General features: G+C 47.1%; 1 protein-coding gene across 12 annotated transcripts in view; it reads left to right on the top strand.

Moving 5' to 3' along the window:
• DPF3 (double PHD fingers 3) overlaps positions 1 to 23,443 on the top strand; it is a 289,593-nt gene that overhangs the window by 77,610 nt on the left and 188,540 nt on the right. Inside the window, exon 2 of one of the 12 annotated variants that reach the window (XM_078335319.1) lies at positions 1 to 23,443. This exon is cut by the window's left edge and continues 31,155 nt beyond it. The exons of the other annotated variants lie outside the window; for them this stretch is intronic. The gene's annotated coding sequence lies outside the window, so the exon portion shown is untranslated. 12 annotated transcript variants of the gene reach the window in all.

Below are 23,443 nucleotides of genomic sequence, written 5' to 3'. Positions count from 1 at the left end.
ATGCCCAGCTAATTTTTGTATTTTTTTTTTTAGTCGAGATGGGATTTCACCATGTTACCCAGGCTGGTCTCGAACTCCTGACCTCAGGTGACCACCACCCCCACAAAATGCTGGGATTATAGGCATGAGCCACCACGCCCAGCCATTAGCCACAATTCTTTGATTCACTTGGAATATATTCAGGCTGATGTAAGAGTTCAGGGTCTAGTTTGATACCTCCTACCCCTATAGCTAATTAAATAGTGGGAAAGGGAGTTCCAGATATAGTGGGGACATAAAAGTGGGAAGAGAGTTGAGTTTTGGGAAATGGGGCCCCTTAGGCTTACCTGGGTTGGTGAGTCTTGGGAGACAAGCTGCAGAGCTTCGCTGGGGCAGCCCATGGAGGACCTCTGCACCCTGTCCCACAGGGGCTGTGAGCCTCTGACAGAGGTGACTGGAGAGGTGCTTTTGCATCATATAGGTTGGTTCTGATGGAGGGATGAGGACTGAAAGTGGTTGCTGGAGATTTCTAGCTTTCAAGCGGGGCAGACTGCAGGAGAAACTGATGATGGGATGGTGGGTGGGGTAGAGAATTGCCTGTTTTTGATTCAGAAAGGGTGAAGCTGGAAGAAGGAATTAAAGATTGATCTTGAGAAGTTGGAATGTTGGGTAGAAAGTCTCTGCTTTAACCAGAAATAAAGATGACAGGAAGAGAAACTGGCTTTTCAAGGGGATGAAGTTGAAAAGTAGTGACAATTATTCACTTTTCGAGAAAATTTGTAACATTTCTTGAGAGTGTAATCAGAATAGTTCCTTATAATTCACGTAGCATTTTAACATTTCCAAAGTGCTTTTACATACTACTTCCTCTTTTTTTTCATTTATGCCCGGTGGGATAGGCAGGGCAGGTATTACCCTGTGTTCCATCCTACAGATGAGGGAGGGGAAGCTCTCCTTGGTGGGTGGGTTTGCCTGAGTTCTGTTCTGAGTCAGTAGGCTCTTGTGGTGTCAGGGGGTGGGCTGGGGTTTAGATTCTGTTCTTGGCTTCTACCCACTTGCTGTGTAGGAAAGTACCTCAGCTTTCTGAGGGTTGGAGAATATGACGTGGAGAATATCTGCATCATTAGACTCATACGATAGAGAAGGCCAGATAAAATAACTTAAGTGTAAGAATGCTGATGAGTATAAAACAGAATGCAAATGTCCATCTTTTTTTTCCTTTTTTTTTAAGACAGAGTCTAGCTCTATCACTCAGGCTGGAGTACAGTGGTATGATTTTGGCTCACTGCAACCTCTGCCTCCTGGGTTCATGTGATTCTCCTGCCTCAGCCTCCTGAGTAGCTGGGATTGCAGGCATGCACTACCACACCTGGCTAATTTTTGTATTTTTAGTAGAGATGGGGTATCACTGTGTTGGCCAGGCTGGTCCAAAATTCTGACCTCCCAGGTTCAAGCAATTCTCCTGCCTCAGCCTCCCGAGTAGCTGGGATTACAGGCATATGCTACCATGCCCAGCTAATTTTCTATTTTTGGTAGAGATGGGGTTTCTCTGTGTTGGTCAGGCTGATCTCGAACTACTGATCTCAGGTGATCCACCCTCCTCAGCCTCCCAAAGTGCTGGGATTATAGGCGTGAGCCACCACGCTGGCAGAAAATATCAATTTTATTAAGGTTATAATGTCATCCTGCTGGAGCTGGGAATCTGCTGGTTCCAGGGTGGGGAGATGGGGAGGCCCAGGGTCTTGCTTGGCTCCACAGGCTTAGCTGGTGGCACAGTGTACAGGGGATTCTCCCTTGGACTGGGGTGGGCATGCAGGGATCTGAGACACAGTAGAGATGCCTATCCAAGGTCAAGATGGGGAAGTCTGAGGGCTCACATGAACTCTGGATTTGGATTCATAGGCCTTAGGGTTGAACATGATTTTCACCATGTCCTGGACCTCGGATAAGATACTTGATCTTTCTAAATCTCAGTCTCCTTATCTTTGAAATGTTACATTACACACCCTGGAAATATGGAACTACTTATACATTTCCCAAACTTGCTATGGCTCTGTGCCTTGATAAATTCCTGTTCCCTTAAGCAGAGGTTAAGAGAGAGACAGATTGGAAGATGCAATGTAACTGGCTTTGGAGGAAGGGGCCACAGGCCAAGGAATGTAGGTGGCCTCTAGGAGCTGAAAAAGATCAGGAAACTGACCTTGATGTTGGCCCAGTGAGACTGATTTTGGACATTCTGATCCCCAGACTGTTAGACAATAAATTTGTTGTTTTAAGCTACTGAGTTTGTGGTAATTTGTTAGAGTAGCAATTGGAATGGATACCATGCATTTAAGACTTATCCACATTACTGCATGCATGGGTGCATTCCACTGTGTGGCTGCGTCGCGACTTGCTGATTGGTTCACCAGCCGACGAACACTTGGATTGTTCTCAAGTTTTGGCCATTATGTGAAAGGCTGCTGTGAATATTCCTATATATAGGTCTTTGTGTAGACATATGTTTTTATTTCTTTTGGACAAATCTCTGGAAGAAATGAAAATATAATTGTATATTTAACTTTATAAGAAATTGCCAAACTGCTTTCCAAAGCGGCTGTACTATTTAGCATTCCCACCAGCAGGGTATAAGAGTCATAGTTATTCTACATCCTTGCCAGGGCTTGGCATTGTCAGCCTTTTCAATTTTAGCTATTATAATAGATGTTTAACAGTATCTCATTATGATTTTAATTGCATTTCCCTGATGGTTAATAATGTCAAAACTTTTTTTTTTTCATGTGGTTTTTGGCCATCTGTATCTCTTCTTTTGTGAAATGTCTGTTCAGTTCTTTTGCCCTTTAAAAAAAATGGAGTCATTTGTCGTCTTCTTATTGAGTTTTAGGAGTTCTTTATATATTCTGACTAAACATTCTTTATTAGATATATGTTTTGCAAATATTTCCTCTCAGCCTGTAGCTTGTGTTTTCATTTTCATATTAGTGCCTTTCAAAGAGTAGACAATTCAAATGTTGATGAAGTCCAATATATCAATTTTTTTCTTTTACGATCCATGCATTTTGTGTTCTATTTAAGAAAATTTTTGCTTAACTCAAGGTTAGAAAATTTTTCTTCCTGAAGTTTGATAGTTTTAGTCTTCTATTTAGCTGCCATTTTGAGTTAATTTTATTTTTGAGACAGAGTCTCACTGTCACCCAGGCTAGAGTGCAGTGATGCGATCTCGGCTCACTGCAACCTCTGCCTTCTGGGTTCAGGTGATTCTCCTGAGCATCCCCAGTAGCTGGGATTACAGGCACCTGCCATCATGTCTGGCTAATTTTTATATTTTAGTAGAGACGGATTTCATCATGTTGGCCAGGCTGGTCTCAAACTCCTGGTGTCAAGTGATCCACCTGCCTTGGCTTCCCAAAGTGTTGAGATTACAGGTGTGAGCCATTGCACCCAGCTCAAGTTGATTTTTATCTAGGGTATGAGGTAAGGGTTAAGAATTAAAAAATTTAAAAGTTCTTTTTGGTAATGCCTTTAACTGGTTTTGGTATCAGGGTAATTCTGGCCTCATACAATGCATTAGCATTGGACTAGGCACTGGAGAGACTATAAAGGTAAGATCTAATCCCTGCTGCAATCTCTCTCTCTCTCTCTCTCTCTCTCTCTCTCTCTAACGCACACACGTCCCCCAAGTATAATAAAGGCAGAGTTTGGTGAGCTAATAAGAGAAGTACACATGAACTGTTATGGGCTTTCAAAGAAGGGCGAAGGCATGGGAAGCCTCAGAATCTTCTTCGTGATGGAGGGACACCCAGGAAGGGCTTTAGGAGGGCTGCACCATTGCCTCAGTGTGGAGGCACCATTCAAATGACCGTCTGTTGAGTCATCCAGGGCCACATTGGCTGAAACATGGATGGTACCCACCTGGAGTTTTAAAACAAAGTGGCCCTGCTAGAAAAGAAAACATCCACCAGCGGAGAGACTGTCAGCTGGTGGAGATGGGGAAAGGTGGGTGAGGCGGGCAGGAAACCATGCACTGGGCGAGAGAGAATTCTATTAAAGTATGCCTTTGCCTCCTCAACCTCTGAATTAAACTCCCATTGTTCTGCGTCCTTCCCACATTGATTACGGTGCTGGAGGGCCCTGGAGAGGAAGGTGGGAAGGAGGGGGACCAGCCCTCATAGAGACCCTCGTCTCTTTGCTCGAGACCCAGCATCTATCATCTCATTTAGCTCTCTCACCAACTCTGCAAGAGCAGCTTCATTCTTTGCATGTTTGCAGATTAAAAAATGAGACTCATGAAGGTTAAGTGCCCTGCCTGGGGTCAGCCGCTAGCAAGTAGAGAGCCTGGTTGCGTTCAGCCCCCTGGCTTCCTCTGGCCCCTGCCACACTGTCTCCCACTGCTCTGACAAAATGTCATTTCTGAGGAAGGTAGGCACACAGACCCAAAAGGAATGGGTGCCGGGGGGAGGCCAGGATGAGATATTTGTGAGTGGGTTTGTTCTGATGTAGCAAACTCCCTTGTTGCTGTGGGCTGGGAAGTGGCTGACTGGCTGCGTGGTCAGGGTTTGCAAAGCTTTTGCAGATCCTTTTGCTAGAGGGGCTTTAAAAGCTGCAAGCGCTCAGCAGTTTCTATCAGTTGGAATTCTTTTCCTCCAGATTGGATCCTGTCGGGGCTTTACCAGAATGACGCCGTGTCCCCTCACCTGAGCCGCACAGCCTTGCTGCCATGGCGCTCCCTGCCACCACGCGGCTCCCGGGAGGAATTCTTCCCCAGCCCCGTCCTGTGTTTTGTTTCCCCAGCCCTTCACCTGATTCTCTCAGAACCCTCTGGTTTCTCCCAGAAGTGTGGAGCCGAACCCATCAGGGACCAAGGAATGCCAGGACCTTGTCTGGATCTCAGATTTGGGTGTTTGCCCCCTTTCCTAGTCTCATAGTTGGAAGCATTTTCAAAGGAGTCCCTGAAAAGCGAGGACAGTGTGGAGAGGCTGGTGCCCAGAGGAGATGTGGCATGTTTGGGAAACCAGAGGGCACCCTGCCTGCCAGTTCCCATTGCCCCGACCCCATTCCTATCCCCATGATCCCCCAGCCCTTCCTCGCCAGTGCCTGGATCCTCAGAGCCCTCTCAGGGAGCCGCGCCCACCGTCCTCTTGGGCATTTGGCTTCCCATCCTTTGTTTGGTCACCATGGGCCCTGCCGCTGCCAACTCAGGCAAACAGAGCTCGGGCCAGCTCTGGGCTGCCCAGCCTCCCGGATGCATTGCATACTGCTCTGCGTCAGCAGAAAAAGTATCCACGACAAACAGCATTCTAGAGCGCCCTCTCCCCCCAGGCCTGGCCTCGAGGCCTCTGTGCCCTTCTGAGCCCTGCCTGCTAGGTCCAGAGCACTCTCCGCCCACCAGCAGCACTTCAGGAATCCTGAGGTGCAGCTCAGGTGGCTCTCGGTGACGTCATGGGAAGTGTTCTGGGTCAGTTCTTTTTGCCTCCCTGCCTCCACCTCCTTCCCAGACTCGCCAAGGATGTAGCCTCCAAGTCCCTCCCAGCTCCCAAAATACCAGCCCTGCCTCCTGGCCCTGCCAGAAAATGCTTAGCACATTAGCGGGTTTAGCTGCCACAGTGGCAGTCAGTGGGGAGCTGCAGAGGCACAGATTTCATTCTGGAATTCTTTCCAGCTCCTCACTATTTTGACAACACTGGGCAATGCAGTTACCAGGGACCTGCCCTGCCTGTGGGATGGGACAGGCTGGGAGCCTGGGTTGGGAATGGGAAAAAGGTAAGGGGGGCTGGTGGGAGCAGCCTCAGGGTAAGGGACTATGAGAGAAGCGGGGACTGCACCAGGATCTCATGGTGCCGTGGCCGCCTTGGTTTTTAACTTGGACTTTAACGTGGCTGGCCTTCCTCCTTGCCTCTTGGAGCTCACTCGGGGCAGATCTTAGATACAAGAGAGCTCAGCGCTGGGGCTTCTGCTCACAGGAGGCAAGAGGTTCCAGGATGGCCAGAGAGGCAGCAAGACAGGCTGAAAGAAAACAGCCACACTAACGTGGTCTTGCACTCAAGACTTTACTGTAGACCCCTCTCTGCCACGCCAGGGCCGGGTGTCCTGGAGCAAGTCACCAACTCTCCGAAACTCAGTGTTCTCATCTGCACAATGGGAATAACCTACAGCCTGGCCTTCATCTCAATGGGATGCCCTTCCCATCTCAGTGTGAGATAGGGGGATACACAAGAGACAACGTGTGTCAAAGTGTTCAGCAAAGTGAAACGTGACAAACATTTGTATGCCTCAGAGCCCTGGAGGGCAGGACCTATGTCTTGTTTACATTTGAATTCCTTCATCATGTCTGGTTTATTGGGTAGAAAAGTAAATGTGGAGACTTTTCTGAAATTTCCAACTTGCCTCATTGGTAACCAGTGTGGTGAAGGATAGCAGGTTCTGGGTGTATTCGTTTGTTAGAGTGGCTGTAAGGGCCACAGACTCGGTAACTTAACAGAAATTTATTTTGTTCTAGTCTGGAGGCCAGAAGATCAAAGTGTTGACAAGGTTGGTTCCTTCTGAGGGCTGCGAGGGAGAGTCTGTTCCAGGCCCCTCTGCCAGCTCCTGGGGCTTGGCTGCCAGTCTTATGTTTGGCATTCCTTGCTTTATAGATGTATCACCCCAATCTCTTCCTTCATGGTGCAAATTTCCCTTTTTTATAAGGACACTACTTGATATGATTTGAATGTTCGTCCCTGCAAAGCTCATGTTGAAATGTGATTCCCAGTGTTGGAGGTGAGGCCTGGTGGAAGATTACTAGCTCTTGAGGGTGGATCTCTCATGAGTGGCCTGGCACCATCCCCTTGGTGATGAGTGAGTTCTCACTTGGTTAGTTCTGGTTATTTGAAAGTCTGGGACTTCTCACCCTTGTTCTCTTGCTCTTGCTGTCACCACGTGACACGCCTTCTCTCCTCTTCACCTTCCACCATAATAGTGGCTTCTTGAGGCCTCACCAGAAGCACATGCCGGCACCATGCTTCTTGTATAACCTGCAGAACTGTGAGCCAAATATACCTCTTTTCTTTACAAATTACCAAGTCTTCGGTATTCCTTTATGGTAATGCCCACAGACTAATACGGTAGTCCTGTTAGATAGGGGTCACTCTACTCCAGCATGACCTCATCTTAACCAACCGTATCCGCAATGGTGTAGTGGCTCCAGGAGTGCTGGTAGAAGGGGAGCCGTCATGCCTGCACATGAGTGGGGAGAGGGTGGCTTGTGTGGCCGTGCTGACCTGCCAACTTCTCAGTCTTTCTGGCAATCCCTATACCCTTTCCTGGTGCTATGTTCCCCCAGGTCCTAGATGGAGGGACCATGCCTGGTTTCGGCAGGCAGTGGCCAGGGCGAGGCAGCCTGAGCCCTGTGTGGTAACGATGTGGGAGTGTCTGTCTGTATTGCTGTAACAGAATACCAGGAACGGGGTCATTTATAAAGAAAAAAGGTTTATTTAGCTTATGGTTCTGCAGGCTGAGAAGTTCAAGGGCATGGCCCTGGCCTCTGGTGAGGGCTTTCCTTCTGCATCACAACATGGCAAGGAAGGTCAAAGGGAAAATGGACATGTGTGAACAGGGGTAAACCCAAGGGTACCCTCGTGTTTTAACAACCAACTCTCCAGGGAATGAATTCATTCCTGTGAGAACAAATCCAGTCTTTTTTTTTTTTTGGAAACAGAGTCTCACTGTTTTTGCCCAGACTGGAGTGCAATGGTGTGATCTTGGCTCACTGCAGCCTCCGCCTCCCACGTTACAGAAATTCTCCTGCCTCAGCCTCCCGAGTAGCTGAGGTTACAGGTGTCTGCCACCACGCCCAACTAATTTTTGTATTTTTAGTAGAGACAGGGTTTCAACATGTTGGCCAGGCTGGTCTTGAACTCCTGACCTCAGATGATCCGCCAGCCTCCGTCTCCCAAAGTGTTGGGATTACAGGCATGAGCCACCGCACCTGGCACAAATCCAGTCTTCTGAGAGTATGAATGTTAGACTACAAGGCACTGCCAAGTTAATCTTGTCTAGAAGGAACAGATGAGCAAACAGGGGCTCAGAGAGGTAAAATCACTTGCCTGGGTTTGCACAGCAGGCAGGTAGTATGGTTGGGGCTAGAATCCAAATTAATAGGATTGCTCCTAGACTCCTAAGAATGCCAAAATCCAAACCATCACTTCTGAAAACAGATGTCCTCACATGCCTGCAGACCTTTGGCTGGCTTCCTGGTAGAAGAAGCTGTTCAGACCCCTCTCTCTTTCTGGTTCCCTGCCGCTTCATGCTACTGGAGGGAAGCAACAAGCTGGTTTTTCCCCTCCCAGAATAGGAGGCATCCCCGAGCATGTTGGCTTGGATTTCCAGGCCAACTTTCTAAACACTACCTCATCCTAAGAGTAAATGGCGAACTATTTTCACACACTATTAAAATTTTAATTTGGAAAACTCCTGTCCTTGGAATGCAAAGTTCACCAGGCATTTTACATCCTGGATGCTGAGCTAGTTACTAGAATCTTCTTGCAGATCCTGCTTGTAAGTCCCACTTGTAGTATTGCAGCAAGGACTGGGGTGATTTGTACAGCATAGTGACTCTTACTATTTGAGTTCAAAATGTCAAAATGTCCTGCTTGTTTTTTTTTTTTTTTTTTTTGAGAAGGAGTCTTGCTCTGTTGGCCAGCAGGCTGGAGTGCAGTGGTGCGACCTCAGCTCACCACAACCTCTGCCTCCCAGTTCAAGTGATTCTTCTGCCTCAGCCTCCTGAATAGCTGGGATTACAGGTGTCCACCACCACACCTGGCTAATTTTTGTATTTTTAGTAGAGACGGGTTTTCACCATGTTGGCCAGGTTGACCAAACTCCTGACCTCAGGTGATCCACCCACCTTGGCCTCCCAAAGTGCCGGGATTACAGACGTGAGCCACCGTGCCTGGCCTCAAAATGTCCTGCTTGTTTTAAAATGTCCACTCAGTTAAGGTTTCTTCTTCCCTCTCCCTGCTCCCACTCCTTCAGAGAGCAGGACATTTGGATGCTGTAGTGGGAGGTGGAGGTGAAAAATTAAAGTTATTATGTCACCATCCATCAGATGGTCCTAAATCTCACCTCAGTTCTGCTGTCTCCAGCCCTGACCCTTACTCCATTTCTAACTTCCTGTTCTAGATCTCCAATCCATCTTTGATCCTTCCTTTTCCTAGTTCTCAGTCCATCCCTGACCCTACTCCATTCCTAACTCCCACCTCTACCTTACCTCATCTCTGAGCTTATCTTTCCCCATCCTGGAGGTCAGGGCGGAGGTGACCCTCAGGGAGGGAGGGAGGCATTTGTTTCTCACATTACTTGTTGTTGTTGTTTTTAGAGACAGATTCTTCTCTGTTGCCCAGGCTGGAATGCAGTAGCGTGATCATAACTCACTGCAGCCTCAAACTCCAGGGCTCAAGTGATCTTCCTGCCTCAGTCTCCTGAGAAGCTAGGACTAGAGGTGTGTGCCACTGTGCCTGGCTAATTTTTAAATTTGTTGTAGAGATGGGGTCTCACTGTGTTCACCAGGCTGGTCTTGGTCAACAAAGTGAGACCTTATCTCTTGGTGGTGCCTTGGAGCTCTGGTATTTATACTCTTGTAAGACTGGATTTGTTCTGGCAGGAGTGGATTAGTTCCCTGGGGAGCTGGTTGTTAAAAACCAGCCTCAAGAGATCCTCTGGGCATCCTCTGGCCTTGGCCTCCCCACGTGGTGGGATTACAGGTGTGAGCGAACTGTACCCAGCCTATCTGGTATTTTTTTTTTTAAACTGAAAGTTGATTGGTTTTTTAGGTGTTGCCAAAGGGCCCTCTGTCAAAAGCAGCCAAGTCAAAGCGGCAGTATCAGAGTTATGCTGAAGCCAGTATCGCTGCAGCCCTTTAACCTGTCAATAATAGTAATAATAATAAATAATCGTGTATTTATTGAGCCTCTGCCACATATTAAACCATGCTAGGTACATTCCCTAGTGCTAATTCATCAAATCCTCACAATAATCCTAAGAAATAGGTGTTTCAATTCTCATTTTATTGATGGGAAAGCAGAAACAAATATTTTAAGGAGTTTGCCCAAGGGCTAAATTATAGAATTACTAAGGGACAGAAGCTCATTTAGTCTGTGTCCTGAATGGGTGAAATGTTTGCTTCAAGGTCCCTAGATCTCTACCCTGTGGGCCTGCTTGAGGATTCAGGGTGGTCTGATGGTGGGCCCTGCAGTGCCCAAGGTCACAGAAAATTCACCTCCTTGACCCTGTAGGGTAGGCCAGCCCTCTCTAGGGCCATGCTAGAAATAAACCCAGGAACAGTTTTCAAATGGGCAGACTTTCCTGAGGAATGGAGGGGGGCAGAGATGAGGTTTCCAGGCTCAGGTAAACAACTGGTGCTGAATTACTCCCTGATCTTGCTGCATTTCAACCAATATTTAAGCACTGGGTAATATAATGTGGAGTCTACAAAAAGATCCGTCAGTTGGAAGCCCTTCAGAAGCCCACCACTTAGAAGAGACCCACAAAATGACTCTGCTGTAAGGTAGACAAGCAAAGTGCGAAGGGAAAGTGGGCAGGGAGGGGAGAACTGGGGGTGGGAAGGACACACAAAAGCATGTGGAATTCCAGGAGCTCTTGGCTGCACTTCCAGTAGAGATTTCCCACATTTTCAGAATAGTGTTGGTTGCAAGAATAGGTTCTTTTGCCCAGTGGGGGAAAAAATAGGATTATGATATAGAGTGTTTTTGCAAAGTTTGCAGAATTGAATTTTGTTATTACAAGAGGTAAAGAGTGTGGAGGTGCTTGGAGTCTTTGAAAGCCCTTTGCTGACGTAAGATGAGAGTTGGAGCCACAAGTGTGGGTGTGGGGAGGTGAGCAGAGGGTTAAGAACCGGGTCTTATTTATTGTCAAATCCCCACCACCTAGCAGGGGCTCAGGGAACTTTTGGGGAGAAACTAAATGAATGAGTAGAATCAAGGCTCTGAGGGTTTCAAGGAGCACAGGGAGAATACTGTCATATGTTGGTTGAGCAGCAATACCACCCATGAGTGGCCACTGGATTTGGCAAGAAGGAAGAAATTAGTCTCCATGAAAAAATAGCATCTGAGGAAGGATGGCTAAGAGCTGAGGGGAACGGGCAGAGGGGAGGAGCATGTATTTGATGAACTTTTCAGTAAACATTAAGGAATGAAGTTAGATCATTGCTAGGTGGCCCTTTGACGATTTAAAGGACTTGTCTTGAAGACCCTCAAAGGGAAAGGAGGCTGAGGAGTGTCGACGCTGAAGGTACCTGAGCACGAAGGAAGGTGCCCTGACTGGATCCCAGAAGAGACGGAGCCCATGGGAGCACACTTCAAGTGGAGGGTCCCCATTAGAGAGGAGAGAGATGTTTCCCTTAGAAACTAGAGATGTGCTAGGAAGCACCAATCCTGTTTTTCATATCTTTGCTGTATATATATATATATGTATATATATATTTTTAGATGGAGTGTTGCTCTGTTACCCAGGCTGGAGTGCAATGGCGCGATCTCAGTTCACTGTAACCTCCGCCTCCCAGGTTCAAGCAATTCTCCTTCCTCAGCCTCCCGAGTAGCTGGGATTACTGATACCCACCACAATGCCCAGCTAATTTTTGTACTTTTAGTAGAGACAGGGTTTCACTGTGTTGGCCAGGCTGGTCTCAAACTTCTGACCTCAAGTGACCTGCCTGCCTCGGCCTCCCAAAGTACTGGGATTATGGGCATGAGCCACCATGCTTGGCCACACTCTTGCTATGACCCTGTGTGTGCATGTCATGCTATGACTGTTCCATTTGCCCTGGGTGGGCCTTGGGCTTCCGTACAGTTTTTATTTTTTATTTATTTTTTGAGATGGAGTTTCGCTCTTGTTGCCCATGCTGGAGTGCAATGGCATGATTTCAGCTCACTGCAACCTCTGCCTTCCAGGTTCAAGTGATTCTGCTGCCTCAGCCTCCATAGTAGCTGGGACTACAGGCATGCGCCACCATACCTGGCTAATTTTGTATTTTTAGTAGAGATGGGGTTTCACCATGTTGGCCAGGCTGGTCTTGAACTCTTGACTTCAGTTGATCCACCCGCCTTGACCTCCCAAAGTGCTGGGATTATAGGCGTGAGCCTCTGTGCCCGGGCTTCCATGTGGTTTTAGAAGCCACAGATTTCCCCCTTTCTCAGTCACAGCCTGTATAGGCCAGTCCTATGGGAGACTGGGGCTGTGCCTTGTATTTAGGAGAGAGAGAGGGAGACAGAGACAGAGAAAGTGAGAGAGAGAGAGAGAGAGAGAGAGAGAGAGAGAGAGAGAGAGAGAGAGAGAGAGAGAGAGAGAGAGAGTGTGTTTGCATGTCCAGGGCTGTGGAACTCCCTCATTTTACACAGGAGGAAGCTGAAGCTCTGAGAGGAAAGTGACCACTGCTTTGTTTTTTCCTTCCATTGCTCGCTTGATGCCTAGCATGTGCAGATAGGGAACACATATCTCTTGAATAAATCAAGAAAACTGTTAGTTAGTGGCCGTGATATGGAATTCAGATATTCTGATTTCTTATCCCTGTCTTCCATGACACCTCCCAGTGTTCTGCCTATTTTATCCCAACATCCCTGGAAAGTAATTTCACTGGAGCAGTAAGAAGGAATCTCTTTATTAATGGAATGGTTTCACAGTAGAATCAGATTCAACTACCTTAAAGGGCTTCCTATGTGTCATACGCAACAGGGGCCCTGTCTCCTGCCCACGACATCCTCTACTTTCTGCCTCCTTATTGGAAAAACAACAAAACCTCAGAAACCGCCCCCAACTTGTCAGCCCCTTCCCCCAGTACTCTCTCAATTCCAATGAAAGAAGGCCTTGTGCTTAAATAATCACGTGAAAAGAGAAAAATCCCACCCTCATGTAAATGTGAAAGGGTACTGGCTTAGGCAGCTTTCAGCCTTTTCTGCATTAGAGATTTTGTGGATTGTTGTTGTTTTTGTTGTTGTTTGCTCTCGGTGGGGTGGTATCCAGTACTCCAGTGTTCACATAATGCCCTGACTTCGCTATCGCTTCTCCTAGGATAATTATAGGTTGGCATAATGTACCTATTGTTCTATTCCACAAAGATGCACTGTCACAGGATGATGGGGTGGGGCTGGCGGGAGGCACACAGTGTGGATCTGGAAGGGGGAATCTTTGTCTGCGTGTGTGTGAGTGTGTGCGTCCTGGACAGCAATGCTGCATCTTGAATTATTTTTCCTGTACCCTTCTTTGGATTCCTACCCATTCATCCCTTCTCTCCCGTCATTTGTTCCTTATTGTCCCCTTCACATTCTTGTTTCTTGGTCTCTCTGCACCCTTCCCTTCTGGGGTTATCACTGTGACTGGGCATGGTGGCTTCAACCATAGATGCTGAGCTAGGGTGCTGGAGGAAGCGCTTAAAACCCTTTCAGTGAAGTTATTTGACTGTGTATGACAGGCTCAAGGGCTCGCCACATTGCCAATGACAGTACCGGTCACCCAGGCCCATCCCTTTCACTGGACGTGTTTGTGTTTCTTATTTGAGTTGTTCAGAGCCTTTTGCACTACAAAGCTCTTGACACTTTCTGGGACATATCAGAGAATGTAGGTATTCATTCATTCATTCATTCATTCATTCATTCATTCACTTTTCATAAGCTCATCAGAGGCTCACTCTAAGGCTAGGTCCTGGACTAAGTGGACTAGTACACAGGAAAGAGGAAAACAAAAGACACCATTCCTACCCTTGTGGACCTTCCACTCCAGCTGCCCGCCTATGCAGGTCAAAGATCGGCAGGTACTGTCTGGTCCATGTGACCTCTGTGGGATCCATGCTGGGCTTGTCTCTTGCATCTAGAAATCAGAACTAGATTTTCATGGCCCATTGCCAGCCTTCACCAGGCAACAACCTCTTTTTTTGTAGTGAGATTTCCCTGGGAGGTTTTTGTGGTAATATCTGTTTCTCGTGTCTCCTCTCCAGACCCTTCTGCATTGGGGCTGGTAGTCCTGCTTAGACCACAGCTGTAGGCAGCTGTTTTGACTAAGAACTGTTGGTGTCTGAATGGGATGACTACCTACGTGCCTATTGGCCTTGGAAGCCAGGGCCTTCACACCTCACCCTGAGAGAGGGGCAGTGGCAGATTTCACTGAAGCCAGAGGACAGAAAGGCCACTGGGATGAGATTCTATGAGTACAAACTTAGGAAGAGAGGAGGACTTTTCTATCCGTGGAAGGAGCCTGCGTCAGTTGCGCTGTCTGGGAAGGCACATGTTATACTAAAATATGATTTGTTCTCCATCTGACACTTGCATTTCACTGGGAGTCCTGTATTTTACCTGTCAACATGACAGGGGGTGGATAGGTGGAGACGTGGGCACAGGTAGAGAGGTGGGCAGTGGGGCAGGGGCTCTGTACCCCCATGGGGGTGATGATGGCAGGATGTGGTCATTGGAGTGCTGAGGTCCTGAAGGGTGGTGTGAGAGCTGCCCAGGTCCAGGCTATCATGTCAAGACAGGCTAGAAGGGAGATCAAAGATCTCTGCCATTTGCAGTCTTTGGAGAATTCACTGTGAGGAATAGCACTCACATGAGCTAAGGGAAAAGAACAGTCTTTATAGCCTTGCTCCTCATCTAGTTTGTATCTGAAAATATACAAATGTATTCCCTTTGTATATATTTTAAAAAGAATCCAAATTCTTTTCTCTTGGTAAGTTAAAACAAACATTTCCAGGGCTGGAAATCCGTGTACTTAGGAACTGTCAAAAATGTGTCAGGTCTGGGCTGTTGGGGGCATGTGGCTCGAGGTGTGTGCTGACAAGAGGGGGTGGGGGCTCAGAAGCTTTGCTCCCACTCCCAGGAGCTAATTCTGAGCTTTGATATCTATGTGACTCTCAAGAGCATGCATGTGGGACCCAGCAGGTCCTTGGAGAGTAGCCAGTCTGAGAGATGGGGACTCACAGCACTTAGGAGCTGTGAGGGGTTCACTCTCGACAGATGAGCAAACTGGAACCTGGAATACTTCATGATGCACTTCAGGGCCCCAAAGCAACAGACCAGGGCAAGAACTCGGGTCTCCTGACTCCAGGTTGTGTACAGTTCACTGTGACTCTGCACTCAGTGGTCCTGTGGCCTCTCTCAAATATAAGCATGTTGAGGGCAGAAACCAGGAGTCCGGTTTGCCTCGTGGTGTTCAGGTGATGGGGGGTAGGGGGCGCTGTGACAGCCCTGTGCACCCAGCTGTCCCTGCGTGAACATCTGCCTGCTCACGTCACTCACAGGCTGCCACTTGTTGGTGCCACTCTCTTTGCTTCTCAGCAGGAATTTGTTTTCCATGGCTCATCCCATGCCTGTGTTTTCTTGGCTCTGAGTCACCCTGAAGGTGAATGCCTGGCAGGGGCAGTGTCAATCCCTAAGGATAAGTCCCTAAGAATCTAGTTCTTCCTAGCTCTTGGAAACCACGATTCTTTGATGTCCTTGGGGTGTTTGTGTGTGAAACTCTGTTTTCTCCTACTGTCCTGTACCTTCAGTCCATGGCTGTAAGAGACATGAGATGACAGGTCCTCCTGTGTTGTGTCTTGTGCCTTGTGTTCAGGGCGGCATATCCAAGCATGCATGGGCCTTGTCCAGGCACCATTTAGTATGGGACTGTTTTCCTGATCTGTCCCCACTGGACGTCCACGTCCTGTGCAAAGTGAGAGCCGAACCCACCCAGCTACAGTGTCACTCCTTGGCAATCCCTGGAAGAATTCTTCCACTCAGACCTTTACGATGACTTCACAAAGACAAACAAGGAGAAATGTGATTCATAGGGGTGTGAACGATATGTAGCTTTCTAGGCAATTGCCTGAATTGTGAGCATATAAACCATGGTGAAGAATTCAAAGTGTGGTTCTGTGTGAATCATCAGTTACCTCCTTGAGGTCATGGTAATGTCTTCAGCCAGGTAACTGAGGGACAGGCCTTGTCCTGGATCTGACTCTGGTCTCTATTGCTGCTATGTTTTATGTTTTCTCAGTTCTTTGAGTCACTTACTGTCCCTCACCAGCCATCCTTGAGTCCTCACATCCATGTTTCAGGACCAGAGCCTCATGGATGCATTTGTGGATACTGGCCTGCAATTCTTCCATGTCCAGACACCAAAACCCAGTGCCTGCAACCTCTACAGCTTCTTCTGTTTCTGTGGCTGCTGCCCAGATTCAAGTAGATGCTGGGGATTGAGTGAGGCTGCCTTTTAGGGCCAGCTTTTCACAGCTACCTGTGAATGCCAGGCCTGGCTTTTCTTTGTGCTCCACTATTGGTGAGGTGGTGTTAACCACTGTGGCTTGAGAAGGAGGAGAGCAACTATGGGGTGAGTACTACCCAGAGTCATCTCCCATTATTCCAGACACCCAAACCATGCAGAAGTACGTCTATGGTTATCTCCTTTCCTATATTATCAAATGGTTCCCTGACTGCAGTGGCCTGCAGTTTTAATTCTTTAGTTGTATCATGCCTATTTGTGTGTAGGTTCAACTTGTAACTACATAACCGCTTGCTTGTCTGCCCATCCATCCATGCATCCATCCATACTTGCACCATCCATCCATCCATGCGTCCATGCATCCATGCATCCATGCATGCATGCATGCATGCATCCATCCATCCATCCATGCATCCATGCATCCATCCATGCATCCATGCATTCATGCATCCATCCATCCATCCATTCATGCATCTCCCCATGCATCCATCTATCTGTGCATCCATCCATCCCTCCATCCATGCATCAATCCATGCATTCATCTATCCATCCATCCATCCCTCCATCCACCCATCCCTCCATCCACCCACCCATGTATCCACCCATGCATCCATCCATGCATGTGTCCATCCCTGCATCCATCCATCCATCCAATAAGGGATGGTAAACTTATATATTTAAAGGGACCAGGCAGGTAAAGTAAATGAGAAAATGGGCTTGGCAAAGACAATAGGGAATGGTGGGGACCATGGTGAACTGCAGAGGGCAGTTCACTGTGCTGCCATCTATAGCATTCCCTGTCTAGAATTTTCTCTCAGGTTTGATGTATGGCATCTGACAAGCCACAGTGAACCATCCTTATTTCAAAAGCATTTGAGTTCAAGCAGCCTACAGATATTTGGATGGGGCCCTTGGGGTCTTCCTCAGCCTTATTAGAGTCTGTTGGTAACATCAAATGATGGGGTGTGCATAAGGCAGGGCTTTTTAAGGTTGCAAATGGCAAGAAGCTCAACTCACAGTGCTTAAGCACACAGAGGAATGTGTGGGTTCATCTAACTAAAAGCTTATGAGTGCATCTGCTCTTTTGTGACTCGGTCTAGGGGCTCAGCAAGGTCCTCCTGACTCCCTCCATCTCTCCTTCATCTCTCAACTCCATTTTCTTTACATTGGCATCCTTTGCAGACAGGCCTGCTTGATGGGTGGCTCCCAGCAGCTTCAGGTATATATTGTTATCTGCTTTTCCATACTAAGAGAAAGAAAGTGCCTTTTCCCCCAGAAGTTCCAGGATTTACTCTAATTTGCCTGACTCAGACCACATATTCGCCCTTGAACTGATCACTCTTGAACTGATCACTAAGGGATGTGGTTCTCTCTCTCTCTTTCCCTCTCATATGTGTGTGTGTGTGTGTGTGTGTGTGTATGAATGAATGATCTTGCTCTATTGCCCAGGCTGGAGTGCAGTGGTGCAATAGTGCCTCACTGCAGCCTTGACCTCCTGGGCTCAAGCGATCCTTTATCTCAGCCTCTAGAGTAGCTGGGACTACAGGCTTGCATCACCATGCTTGACCAATTTTTGTAGAGACAAGTTCTTACTATGTTGCTCAGGTTGGTCTTGAACTCCTGGCCTCAAACGATCCTCCTTCCCCAACCTCCCAAAGTGCTGGGATTACAGGTGTGAGCCCCCATGGCCAGCTAGAACATGGGTGGGTTTCGCCTAGTCACAAACCTGTCTCTGAAGTTGGAGGGTGAAGTGGGGTTGATTTTACACAACTGATGGTGAGGGAGAGGTAGAAAATGAGGTACTGTTACTAGAAGGAGGTAGAGTGGTATCTGGGCAGGCAGACAACCTATGTCCATTACAGGGAGGATGGGTTGATGGAAGGACAGAGCTCTCAAAATTGCACTGTCAAGGAAGACCCAGAGCCCTGAGCAGGACCAGTGCTGCCCATCCATTCAGTGCCACCCACCCATCCATGCATGGTTTGGGTTGCCATCCTGATAGCTTCTGTCCAGCCCCATCACCTACAGGATGGGGAGAGCACACTGCCTCGGGACAAGGCTGCCTTTTACTGCCTCCTGCATACTCGTGAAACCCTTGGGTGTGAGGACACCTGATGCTTTCTCCAGAACCGTGACTTCCAAAGGTTTTGGGAGTTTTAGGAGAGGGCAGGAACCCAAGCAGGCCCTTATATGCCTGGAGCACCCTGTGAACTTCCAACCTAGTTCTGCCATTGTGGAAGGAGTTGCCAAGCTGAAGGATTTCCATTTAGCATTGCCAGACCTGGGCTCGGAGCTCAGTGACACTGATCTCATGACTTGGCCCAAGGCAGGAACGGAGGCCATGGAAGACCCATATTTGGATTTTGTAGCCTCTGACTTCCCACACTGGGCAGAAGTCTCTGGAAAGGGAAAGGGATCCAGCTGCGTCCTCAGCAGCTGGCAGCCCCTGCTGCAGCCAAGTAGGGACCCAGAGTTCTCCACAGGAACTCGGGTGCTAGAGGCTAAATCTTGCAGGTATCAGGTCTGACCTTGGTCATGTAATCCTCAGTGCCAGCAATATTAGCTCTCTTTGGATTGAGCAATAGTTTTCTCCACTATCAAGGATAATTTTAGCTGTTTCCTATCTTGGATTCATACATGTATGTATGATGTATGTTGAAAATGTGGTTACTGGGATGCATGCAGAATATTAAAAGGAAGATAGCAAAAGGATAAATGGGGTCCTTAAGAGGATATATTATAAAAACACTAGAAACCATCAAAAAGTAAAACTCTGCTTATAGAGGAAGTAGAATTTTTTTTTGAGACAGAGTCTAGCTCTGTCTTCCCAGGCTGGAGTGCAGTCACTACAACCTCCGCCTCCTGGCTTCAGGAGATTCTCCTGTCTCAGCCTCCAGAGTGGCTGGGACTACAGGCACCCACCACCATGGGTGGCTACTTTTGTATTTTTAGCAGAGACAGGGTTTCACCATATTAGCCAGGCTGATCTCGAACTCCCAACCTCAGGTGATCCGCCTGCCTCAGCCTTCCAAAGTGTTGGGATTATAGGCACGAGCCACTGTGCCTGGCTAGAAGTAGAATCATTGATGGTAAAAAGTGCTCAGAGCCTTCCCATACTATCTTATTTGCTACAACAATCCTGTGAGGATGACAGGGAAAGGTAATTTTTTTTAACGTCTATTTTATAGATGTAGAAATGGTAATTAAGGGAATTAGCAAGGTCTCCCAGTTACTGGGAGAGTTGAATCTAGAACCCAGACCTCTAAGCAAACAGTCTAGTTTTCAATCACTGCATCCTACATTATATGTTTGTGTGAAATTTTCTTTTCTGTTTGTCTAAACTTGGTGAAAAAGAACATTGGCTAGGAAGAAAAAAAGAAAATGGATTTTAAAATTCGGTAACTGGTTACCCTAGTTAAAAATATTCCTTAAGCTGAAGTATCACGATGGAATTATGCAATCTTACAGGATTTCAGTTTTCCAGCATCTGTCATTTATTTATTCACACTTTTATTGATTTATCAGTTTAATACTTTATTCATGAAGCATTTACAGTGTAACTGTTATATGCCAGGACTTTTATTGACTGTTGAGGATATAAAGAGGAAAGAGACATTGACTCCTGCCTGTATCTGTTAGTTTTGCTGTTTACCAAAACACATCAAGCTGTAAAGCTTAATGGCTTCAAATAGCAACCATTTGTTTTGCTTACTATTCCGTGGGTTGGCAATTCGATTTAGGCTCAACCAGCTGGTTCTTCTGATCTGGGGTTGGTTACCCTAAGTGTCTGCAGTCAGCTTGTCCTAGATAAATAGCTTCATCTAGGCCAGCTTGTTTCTATTCCATGTCTGCTCATTCTCCAGCAGGTTAGCTCAAGTGTATTCATGTGCCAAGCAACTAGGCAGGGTTCTGGGAGAGCAGAGGGGAAGCTTGCAAGGCCTCTTGAGGTCTGAGCTCGGAACCAGTGTAATCTAACTTCCACTGTGTTCTATTGGCCAAAGCAGGTCAATGAATGTATCCTAGTAGACCCCACAGCCGCGGGAAGGCAGCTTTACTTAGTCTTCTTTCCAGGTGTGATGCTTTGTCCTGTACCCTTACAGGTTTGGCTTTTCTTGTCACTTCTTCGTGCCTTGCCTTACCCTATTGGAAAGACTTGGCCTTTTTCCTTCCTCCTTTTCTCTAAGCCTCCCTACCGTTTGGAGTCTACCTTTATAAAATCTCTTGTGGTGATTCCAGACTCAACTAACTTCTCAGTTCTTTTAGTTGGCAATGATACCTGTAGCTTGCATTTACCACTCGCAGGGTATTTGAGTATGGAGTTGGAGATAAAAAAACTATTCCTGCCCCCAAGAGATCTACTTTTTTAGGAAAATAGGAATAATAAACAGCACCTCATAGAGTTGTTATTAGCATTAAATGAATTAATGCAATACAATGTTTAGTGTAGCATCTGAGAGGTAGTACATGCTCTAAAAATCCACATGCCAAGGGTTTTACATATTTAACCCACGCAGTAGTCTTAAGGGGCAGATTTTCCTGTCTCCATTTATTTATTTATTTAGCTATAAATAAATCTCACTCTGTCGCCCAGGCTGGAGTGCAATGGTGTGGATCTTGGCTCACTGTGACCTCCACCTCCTGGGCTTAAGCGATCCTCTCACCTCAGCCTCCTGAGTAGCTGGAACTACAGGCACATGCCACCATGTCTGGCTAATTTTTTGTATTTTTGGTAAAGATGGGGTTCTGCTATGTTGCCCAGGCTGGTCTTGAACTCCTGAGCTGAAGTGTCTCAGCCTCCTGGGATTACAGGCATGAGCCACGGCACCTGGCCTCTGTCTCTTTTTATAGATAGGGAAAGGGATGCTGAGATAAATTATGTAATTTCCTAAAGTCACCCAGCTGATTAGCGGATCAAATTCAAGTCTAATGCATTCTAATATGGACCATATATATATTTATATATTTGAACTTCACCCGAGAGATTTCAATGATGGAATCAAATGGTTCATGTAGATAAAGTTCTTGTTCCTTTGGTCTTTGCCTCAGTTTGCACATGTGCAGAATTAGAAGGCAGAAAGATTTGTGATAGAAATAGTTGACTATAAGCTGTAGCTCAAATTTATCACAACACAATTAAAAATAAAGTACAATTGTTTATAAGAGAAAGACATACAGGGAAATAGAGCTCGGGTTTGTGGAAGAGAGGAGTGTGTGGGCCTCACCTTTTCTTCTTTCTGCAGAAAGTAAACTGAGATCCATGATTCTGGACGATGTCCTGACAGGGAAATTTGGATCATATCTCTAGATCTTTGGGTGTCTCTGCTGGGGCTCCTGACCTCAGCATGAAAGGGTTAGTCTGCATTGACCAAACAGCCCCTCTGGGTCCTGGGACTTGACAGGGCCTGGTAGTATTTGCTGATAGCCAAGTAGTTCACATCAAGCTGGTTTATTTAGTGACTGGGTCTGATAAAACCAAAGTAACAGAGTAACAGTACTGAGCAATTTCTTAGTTGCCATTTACTAAGAATTCACCTTGTGCCAGGCATGGTGTGAAAGATTCTGTGTGCATTTTATTCTTTATTCTTTTTTTTGAAATGGAGTCTTGTTCTGTCACCCAGGCTGGAGTGCATTGGCATGATCTCGGCCCGCTGCAACCTCTGCCTCCTGGGTCCCCGTTCAAGCAATTCTTCTGCCTCAGCCTCCCGAGTAGCTGGGATTACAGGCATGCGCCGCCATGCCCAGCTAATTTTTGTATTTTTAGTAGAGACAGGGTTTTACCATGTTGGCCAGGCTGGTCTTGAACTCCTGACCTCGTGATCCACCCACCTCGGTCTCCCAAAGTGCCGGGATTACAGGTGTGAGCCACCGCGCCTGGCCTGTTCTTTATTCTTTAGGATACATGAACCCTACAATGTTAGTGCTTCCAGTTGGGAAAATAGAAGTTCACACAGAGGAGCTTCTGGTTTTGAATAGCTTCAGCTGGGACTGATGGTGAAGCTTAGATTTGAACCCAGAGCTATGTGGCTCCAAATCCCTTGCTCTTGGGCATCATATGCTTTATACTTTAATTTTTTCTTTTTTTTTGTTAAAAAGAGGCGCTTGAGTATTCCTGGGCTTAGGACATAACTGCGTTTCTCCCAGTTCCTCGCCATTGCTTCCACAGTATCCAAGTGTACCTTGCAGCAGCAGCAGAACCCACCTTTGGTAGATGCCCCCAAAGATGTCCACATCCTAATCCTTGGAACCTATAAATAGGTTACCTTACGTGGTACAAGGGATTTTGCAGGTGTGATTAAGTTAAGGGCTTTGAGATGGGGAGATTATCCTGGCTTATGTGGGTGAGTCCAGTATAATCACAAGGGTCCTTGTAAGAGGGAGACAGGAGGGTCAGAGCCAGAGCCGGAGATGTGATGATGGAAGTGGAGGTAGAAGTGACACATGGGAGGAAGGAGCTGCAACCATGAAGTGTGAGCAGCTGCTGGGAACTGGAAAAGCCAAGGGAGCAGCTGCTCCCTTAGAGCTTCCAAAAGGAATACAGCCCTGCCAATGCCTGGATTTGTAGCCTTAGGACTCGTTTTAGATTTCTGACTTCTAGAAACATAAAATCATAAATTTGTGTTTTCATAAGCTACAAAGTTTTTTTTTTGAGACAGAATCTTGGGTCTTACACTGTCGCCCAGGCTGGAGTGCACTGGCACGATCTCAGCTCACTGCAACCTCTGCCTCCTGGGTTCAAGTGATTCTCCTGGCTCAGCATCAAGAGTAGCTGGGATTACAAGCACCTGCCACAATGCCCAGCTAATTTTGTATATTTTTAGTAGAGATGGGGTTTCACCATGTTGGGCAGGCTGGTCTCAAACTCCTGACCTCGTGATTCGCCCACCTTGGCCCCCTACAGTGCTGGGATTACAGGCGTGAGCCACCGCACCCGGCCAAGCCATGAAGTTTGTAGTAATTTGTCTCTGCAGCAATAGAAAACCAACACAACACTTTTCTACTTTTCCTATGGATATCCCAAAGTTCAAACCTGCTAAGGCTCCTCCTTCCTTGTGACCCAGTGCCCTTTAAACAAAGGTGATGGATGCCTTCGACCCACTTCTGGGAGGATCTGTGCTGTGAGATAGGTTTCTGCTGCTGGGGATGGTTTTTCGTGGAATCATCCACACACTGTTGGCTGTGCTTCTGACTACTGATTCTACTGCCTCTACTGCCTAGAAGCTGACTG

Source organism: Callithrix jacchus, chromosome 8 (assembly GCF_049354715.1).
Source record: "Callithrix jacchus isolate 240 chromosome 8, calJac240_pri, whole genome shotgun sequence".
Taxonomy (NCBI): domain Eukaryota; kingdom Metazoa; phylum Chordata; class Mammalia; order Primates; family Cebidae; genus Callithrix; species Callithrix jacchus.
This window is presented reverse-complemented; position numbering and strand designations above follow the sequence as displayed.